This window comes from Halichoerus grypus, chromosome 10 (genome assembly GCF_964656455.1).
Source record: "Halichoerus grypus chromosome 10, mHalGry1.hap1.1, whole genome shotgun sequence".
Taxonomy (NCBI): domain Eukaryota; kingdom Metazoa; phylum Chordata; class Mammalia; order Carnivora; family Phocidae; genus Halichoerus; species Halichoerus grypus.
In genome coordinates this window covers 66,393,263-66,401,749 of record NC_135721.1, presented here as the reverse complement: position 1 = coordinate 66,401,749, position 8,487 = coordinate 66,393,263, and the positions used below count along the sequence as shown (strand labels likewise).

At 36.2% G+C, this 8,487-nt stretch overlaps 1 pseudogene; it reads right to left on the bottom strand.

Annotated features, from left to right (window-relative positions):
* Positions 1-5,710: 5,710 nt before the first annotated feature.
* LOC118548210 (hypoxanthine-guanine phosphoribosyltransferase pseudogene) lies at positions 5,711-6,488 on the bottom strand (annotated as a pseudogene).
* Between the last annotated feature and the right edge of the window lie 1,999 nt (positions 6,489-8,487).

The window sequence follows — 8,487 nt, the reverse complement described above, 5'->3', positions numbered from 1 at the left end:
CCCTGGTTTTATTAGTAATTTTCTGCAAAGCCTGTCTCCTTTTCTAACAATTTCTATTTCTTGATATGAAGACTCTTAGCAAGGCAGGGTACTTCTCATTTCCAGAGAACTATATCATTCCTCTGGTGACTGAAGTTATTTTGTGGGTGGCCTATTTTATGTCTCTTCTCTTCCACTTAAGTGAAATTGTTCTATATGCTGTGTGCTATGTATTGATTAACTGTACTATGAAAGAGATAAGAAATGATACATGCTGATGACCTGCATGAGGGTTTACTTCTATTAAGCTATATGCTCTTGTTTATTTTAAGACAAATTATCAAGTAAAAGTTCTGTTAGAAATTATATCTCTGGAATCTACTCCTTTCAGAGAAAACAAAGCCATAAACTATAGGCAATTTGTGGCTCTTTCATGAAAGCACTGTAACATCGGAACTGGCTCCATTTTATTTTATTTGGATGAATAACAATATTTTAAAAGAAAATTTTATTCACTGAAATGCTCATAGAGATGCTAGAGAGTCACAAAATTTATATACTTAAAAAAAAAAAAAAAACAGGTGAGGTAGCATACTGAATTATCCTGATAATTATAACTAAAAGAACATGCATTTTGTAGAGAAATTTGGCCAACATGATACAGATCATATGTCTACATGAAATAAATTATCAGATTGTTATTGAATTATTCTCATTTGTTAGCTCCATAGACATAACTTTAAAGCAAATAGAGCTAATTTCATGCATATGGTATTAATGTTTAATCACCCTGGTATTTCATTATCAGTGAATGTTTTATGTGAATTTTGTTTTTGGAATTTTCCTTCTGACAACCACAAAATAATGAAGAAAATACATGATAAAATATTATAGGGGCCCCAGGGTGGCACAGTCGGTTAAGTGTCCAACTCTTGATTTGGGCTCAGGTCATGATCTTAGGGTCTTGAGATGGAACCCAGTGTCAGGCTCCAAGCTCAGAGAGGAGTCTCCTGGAGTTTCTCTCTCTCTCTCTCCCTCTGCCCCTCCCTGCACTCACTCACACTCTCTCTCTCTCTCTCTGTCATAAATAAATAAATCTTTAAAAATAATATATTTTTAAAGATTAATATTATGATAATTAATAATAATGATAATATTAAGATAAATATTATATATCATATTTATTTTGAGGCTGGACATGGTCACAAAGGGACTCAAACTATTTAAGGAGATCTCTGATTTGCCCTTATATGTAAGTGTGTATGTAGATATAGTTCATTTCAATATTTTTTTACATGCAAGTGTTCTACTCATGTAATAGTTTCAATATTTTATAACAGACTATGAAAGCACAAATGAAGTATGAAATTAATTCATTTTATAAGATGAAGGAGATAGGAGTTGTCTTATTTAGTCTACTGGGTAGTTTACATTATAGGTAGAGAAAATGTATTCTTTATGTTTCCCAGAGGCTGTGGTAAGGAAACTGCTCAGGACCAGATTTCTGCCCAGTTAGTGGTTTCAGGGGACCAGACTACACTTCTCAGGATTCTGTGTAGGAAGGCTGAGAAGAGAATCAATGAAAAGATGGGAAGCCATGCGAAGCATGACCTAACACCTCTTCTCTAATCTCCAAATCTTTAGTAAATTTAATTAAAGTCACAAGATGCATGACTTAGTCATTTTTTTTTAATGGATACTGAAACAAGATGGTAGGAGCAGAGACAAGGAAACTGGTGAAGTAAATTCATGAATAGAAAATAGGAGATTTATATTGTCCTAAGTTGTGACAATAGAATTTGGATGAAGTTCACAAGAGAGAAGTTGACTCCATTTTACATGGCTTCAATTACATTAAGCAGGAACCCCCTTTATTCTGTCTACCTATGGCTCTCTTCTCACCTCTGTGACTTGAGTTATCTTTTATACCTAATAACTTGTCAAATGCTCTGCTTTCATAAAACAGACCTCCAGCAGGTATCCAAATAGTTACAGTTTCTTACTGTTATTTATTGGTGCTTCTGTGCTAATTTCTTATTTAGCTTAGCAATGCTGGGTATATGTCTTCTATCTTGGCACTCTATAGAAGAGTTGTTTAATGATGACTATAATAACAAGTTACATTTACCACCGTTCAACCTTGACTTAGTAAGAAGTGAAGCATTCTGCCTTTTTACCACAGCTGTTTTCACCAGCAGTTCATGCCCCCCCAAAAGAATCAGCATAAAATAACATGTGTTTTTCTTCTACAATTCAACTGATTTAAATAAATCCACAGGATATGTAAAGTTAAGGGAGTGTTGTTACATTTATGAGTTTATATACTAGGAGTTTGGGTTCAGAAGAGAGTGGCATAATCAGAACCTTGCCAGTGCAGATCTTCAGGGTCAGATTGAATATTTGTGTCTATAAATCCAGGTCAGCAGATTTAGTCAATTTTCCAGCCAGCTGTAGAGAGGCACAAAACAGATATATTGAAATAAGAATGATTCTGGGGTCTTTTGGTGCATGTACACTCCTAGAAAGTCCCTCTCTCTTTTCTTCTTTTTTCGTTAGAGGATTATATCTCTCTCCCTTTAGAGGCTCCTCATTCAGCAACTTCTCTTGTAAGAAAGGCCACCTTACATGATGAACTCCAGTCTCTGCCTATACTATGATGTGAATAGCAATTTCTCTCAGTAACAAAGTAAAAGGCAATAACAAAACAAGTCTAATCTTTCTAGGGTACCCTGCTACATTTAATACTGTCATTTATTCCACATTGGAGATGTCTAATTAAATAGATGTAAAGAGATAGAGACAGATTGAATTAAGAGATTGGTTCTCCCAGATTGTGTGCTACTTGGCCCCAATTAAATTCTGATTTTATCTTTGGCTACACAACCTTTCTTGGATTGTACAAGGCTATTCTTCCTTCATTGTGTTGTATTTTTGTGGTGAGGCCACCAAAGAGAGCCCCAGTCTTTAATAAAAAAAGGAAACTTTTTAATGTTTAGGGACCTTGAGACCAAAAATGTTTGTTTCAGTGGAAATCATATTTGAGAACACCTGGGATGAATGAGACAGTGAAGGACAAATACTGATTTAGAGAGTAGATAGTTCAAGTAAAGGGCAGGAGCAGAGATGAGGAAGCCCTAGCATGGGAAATAGCCAGAGGCCAACTACTTCCTCCACAACTGAGAATCAGCAGAAACTAATGAAAACAGAGAGGAGTGGTGACTCAGCAACAAAGCAGATTAAGGCTCTTGAGCTCCGTGGTATCTTTCTTCCTCCCTCCTTTCCTTTCTCCATATCTTCCAGCTCTCCTTCATAGACCCTCTTTCCAATATTTATTGAGCAATGCCTTATTGCCAGACTTTGGGTTAAGTGCTGGGGATATAAAGTGACAATGACCTTAAGAAGCTAGCTGATACCTATTTTAAAAGTATGAGAGGGTAAGGACAAGATTAAGAATAAATTAACCCTTCTCAGATATAGGGGGAGAGCATGGTCCTTTTAGGGGTTTGCAAGCGAGCTGGTTTGATTAGAACCCAGAGTACTTGGTTGTGTGTGTTGGAGAGAGCAGTGCAGCAAAGGGGTGCATTATAAAACATAGTGTAGAGAAACAAAGTTTGAAAGATAAGCAGGGGCTGGTGTAAAGCTGTTCAAAAATATATAATAATTTGGACATTATCTGGAGGACAATGGAGGCCTGTTCAAGTATTTTAATTAAGAAGTGACATGATTAGTTTTGGATTTTTGCAGGATCATTTTGGCTGCCATGTAGAAAGAGGATCAAGAGGAAATGAAATTTATCTATTATTCATTAAAGTATTGAAATTGGTCAGGGAGCATCTTCACAGACAAGACATGTCTTCATTTACTTAAAAAAAAAATTAAAAGAGATTTAAGGTTTTCTTTTGTGACTTGGAAACACCATAGTTTTAAAAAAAGAAGAAATACTATATTTAAGACAAATACAAATAGGAGAAAGAGCAACCATATTTGTGCATGCATGGGGCTTCTCAGATTTGAAAATTATTTTTATAGCAATTACTTTATACCATAAATCTCTCAACACACATACATACACACACACACATACTTTCTGTCACTGAAGCAATTATCATTCTCATTTCCGTTTGTTCTAAAAAATAATGTCTTATCTGAAATGGAAATGGATCCATACAATGGGTTGTCATGGTTACTTGTCAAGGCTTAACCAATATCTCCCATTTTAGAGTCATCCTTGGTTATGAAGACCAAAAACTTTTCAGCTCTGAGCTATTGCCTAGGGACCCCCAACTGATAATAATTATCATTCACCATATTTGGTTTGTAAATGTACTGGTTTTCATCACAGGGCCATTATTTCCTGCTTAAAGATCTTTGTCAATAGTGTCAATAGGATAGTGATAAGAACAACTTCAAGGGGCTGATAGGAATTTGCACGTTTGAGCTTTCTCTTTCCCAAACCAGTCATGGAGTCTGCATTTGGCTTTGCTTCCTCAGGAGAATTGTATGTAGTACAGAATTATCACACAATTTAACACAGCTAGAACTCTGGCCTGAAGAGAAACCAGAAAAAGATTCGGGAAGATAAATGGTAGGTAGGTCAAACATAGACTAAGAAAGGGGCCCGGAGAATAAAGAATCTCATTATAAGTTTAGGGATATTTTAAATCTCTTAAATTTCCTTTTCATACTCAGCAAAATTCTACTAAGATTGTGAAGCAGTATTATTTGATTATTAGTCTTCCTGTGACCACATTTAATATAGTTTTCTAAATGCTTTTCTAACTTACTACCTCTTCATCTTTGCACTTTCTTTTGAGATGCAGAGTATAAAATATTCTTGTCATTTGTCATTTGAAGACAATGATGTGCAAAAATATTAAATAACTTATCCAAGGTTGTATACTTAATGAGTAACAGAACAACGATAAGATTCCAGTAAAACTCCTAATCCTAGCCTCTTTTCACTCAGCGGTGATCAAAACAGATTTGGATATAATCATTAAGTTCTGCAAAGAATTAAAAACAAAGAGTCATTTGATCCATTATGTGGGGTTTGATTATTTGAGCATCACTCCCCACCACCACCACCACCTTTGAAGATTGAGCAAATACTGGCAAAGATGAAGAAAATATTTGAATATGAAAAAATTTGATTTTGTGAGGAAATTTTTTTTTTTCTTTTAAAGAGACAGACTTTATTGTAAGGATTTTTACACTGAAGAATTCAAAATGTGGTAACGTTTTTTTGGAATTTATTGATTTGTATTTAAAAGGAACTGTTGACACAGATTCACCAGAAATCATCGGAACAAGCGCGAGAAAACAGTTAATACTCCCAAAACAGTAAAATAATTCCAAGACATGTGGTTTCTCCAACAGAACAATACTGTAGATGCTGTCACTGATATGAAAACTGTGCTCCTTACTCTTCTAAACACACAGTGGTATATAATTAACAATATTAAATCAGTTCTGTTCTTTCCTGAATATATAAAAATTAAAATACCAATTAAGAAACTAATATATCTTCTCTTTAAATGTTTTTTTACAGATACAATTTCAATATTTTCATTCGATAGTGATGTGGTTTAAGAGATTTTTTTCATTCACAAGTCCAACACTCCACGCCAAAAGAACAGATAGTCTGTAGTCTCATATTGCAAATAAAGACTTCAGGAATGCAGCAACGGGCATTTCTAAAATATAAAATGGATAGAATTCTGAGAGGATACACGCAATAAAGCTTTACTAAGCAGCTGGCCACAGAACTAGAACATTCTACTGATGATTCCAATGGGACTCCAGATGCTTCCAAACTCGAACTCTCATCTTAGGCTTTGTATTTTGCTTTTGCAGTTTCACTAATGACACAAACATGATTCAAATCCCTGAAGTATTCATTATAGTCAAGGGCAAATCCTACAACAAACTTGTCTGGAATTTCAAATCCAACAAAGTCTGGTTTATAGCCAACACTTCGAGGGGTCCTCTTCACCAGCAAGCTTTCGACCTTGACCATCTTTGGATTATGCTCCTTGACCAAGGAAAGCAAGGTTTGCATTGTTTTGCCAGTGTCAATTATATCCTCAACAATCAAGACATTCTTTCCAGTCAAAGTTGAGAGATCATCTCCACCAATTACATTGATGTCCCCTGTTGACTGGTTCATTCTGTAGTTCTTCAGTCTGATGAAATCTACAGTCATGGGAATGGATCCATCACAATTTCTGTTCAGTGCGTTGATATAATCCAGCAGATCAGCAAAGAATTTATAGCCTCCCTTGAGCACACAGAGGGCTACGATGTGATGGCCTCCCATCTCCTTCATCACATCTTGAGCAAGCCCCTCGGTCCTGTCCATTATCAGTCCATGAGGAATAAACACCTTTTCCAAATCTTCAGCATAATGATGAGGTATACAGAATAAATAAATCTAGGTCATAACCTGGTTCATCATCACTGATCACGACGCTGGGGCTGCAGGTCGCCATTACGGAGCCGGCGGGCGCGTGGGTTGACTGCAGCCTGAAGAGGAGGAAGCCGGCGGTGCAGCGGGGGAGGCGGAGGTTCCACAGAAGGTGGCGACACGCGGGAAAGCCCTGTGAGGAAATTTCTTATCGACAACTGATTTTCTTGTTTTTCTTCAGTAGTTTTCTTCTTTCTATTTCCTTGATTTCTGTTCCTATTTTATTCCTTCCCTCTACTTACTTTGAGTTTAATTTGCTCTTTTTCTAGCTTTTTTTTTTTTTTAAGATTTCCTTTATTTATTTGAGAAGGAGAAAGAGGGAGAGAGAGAGAGAGCACACGCACAATAGCAGGGGGAGGGAGAAGCAGACTCCCCGCTGAGCAAGGAGCCCTGACCTGGGGGGTTCCATCCCAGATGCTGGGATCATGACCTGAGCAGAAGGCAGAGGCCCAACTAACTGAGCCACCCAGGTGCCCCGTTTTTCTAGCTTTTAAAGTGGAAGTTTAGATCATTGATTTTACATATTTCTTCTTTTCTGATATAAATACCTAAAACTATAAATTTCCTCTAAGCACTGTTTTAGATTTACCCTACAGATTTTGATAAGGTGTATTTTCATTTTCAACCAGCTGAAAATAATTGCCAATTTTCCTTGATATTTTTTTAATTGCCCATGCATTTTAGAAGTGTATTTTAGAATAATATCCTTGTACATTAATATGCATACATATAAGGGATATTCCAGGTGCATTTTGTTACTGATTACTAATTTAATTCATTTATGGTCATAGAACATACTTCTTACGGTTATAATCCTTTTAAATTTATTGAGAATTGTTTATGGACCAGCACACAAGTGTATCTTTTTTTTATTGTTATGTTAATCCCCATACATTAGCACACAAGTGTATCTTGAAGAGTGTTTCATGTGTGTTTGGAAAGAATATGTATCCTCTAGTTGCTGAGTGGAGTGCATTAAGATGTCAATTAGATTCATACTTATTTTGTGTCTTCTTGTTCTATGAATTACTGAAGTAGGGGTTTTGAAATTTCTAGCTCTTTTTTTTTTTTTTTTTAAGATTTTATTTTTTTATGATTTTTTTTTTTTTTTTTTTTGAGAGAGAGAATGAGATAGAGAGAGAGAGCATGAGAGGGGGGAGGGTCAGAGGGAGAAGCAGACTCCCCGCCGAGCAGGGAGCCCGATGTGGGACTCGATCCCGGGACTCCAGGATCATGACCTGAGCCGAAGGCAGTCGCCTAACCAACTGAGCCACCCAGGCGCCCTGAAATTTCTAGCTCTTATTATGAATTTATTTATATCTCCTTACATGTCTGTCAGGGTTCTTTTTCTTGAATTTTGAAGTTCTTATTTTAGTTGCATAGACATTGGGGTTTGTATTTCTTCTTGAAGAGTTGACCCTTTTAAATGTACAGTCAGTTCTTATTATTCATGGTAGTTATGTTCTGTAATGTCACTGTGAACACTGAATTAGTGGATACTGAACCATTCATTGCTCCTAGGGAAAATATACACATATATGTGCATATATGACATCGATTAAATCCTAAAAACAACATGTCCTGGTAGACTCTACTTTCTTTTCTACATAACAGAAAATATGGTTCAAAAGTCTTAAGTGATTTGCATGAGGCCATGCCACCAACAGGTGTCAGAGTTGAAATTTAAACCTTATCCCTCTGGCCCCAGAGATTGAGCTTCTTGTACTATACCACATTGCCCTCTACTATCTCTTTACTCTGGTGTATGAGAGCTGAAAAACAAAGGAAAAGCATTACTTTGTTCAACGTCAGCTAGGAATTTGCATGGCAGAAGACTAAAATTATTCCCAGTCCTGCACATGTCCACAAGTGACCATAAAAGTATGGGGAATATTGATTTTGAGGTTATAAATAAATTTTAGCCAGTGTCAGATTCACAATATGGAATCCACACATACTGAGGATCAACTGTATCTCAACTGATAAGCAAAAAGTTGATAGGTAATAAGTAATACTCTTTGTTCTGAAGTCTATTTTATCTGACC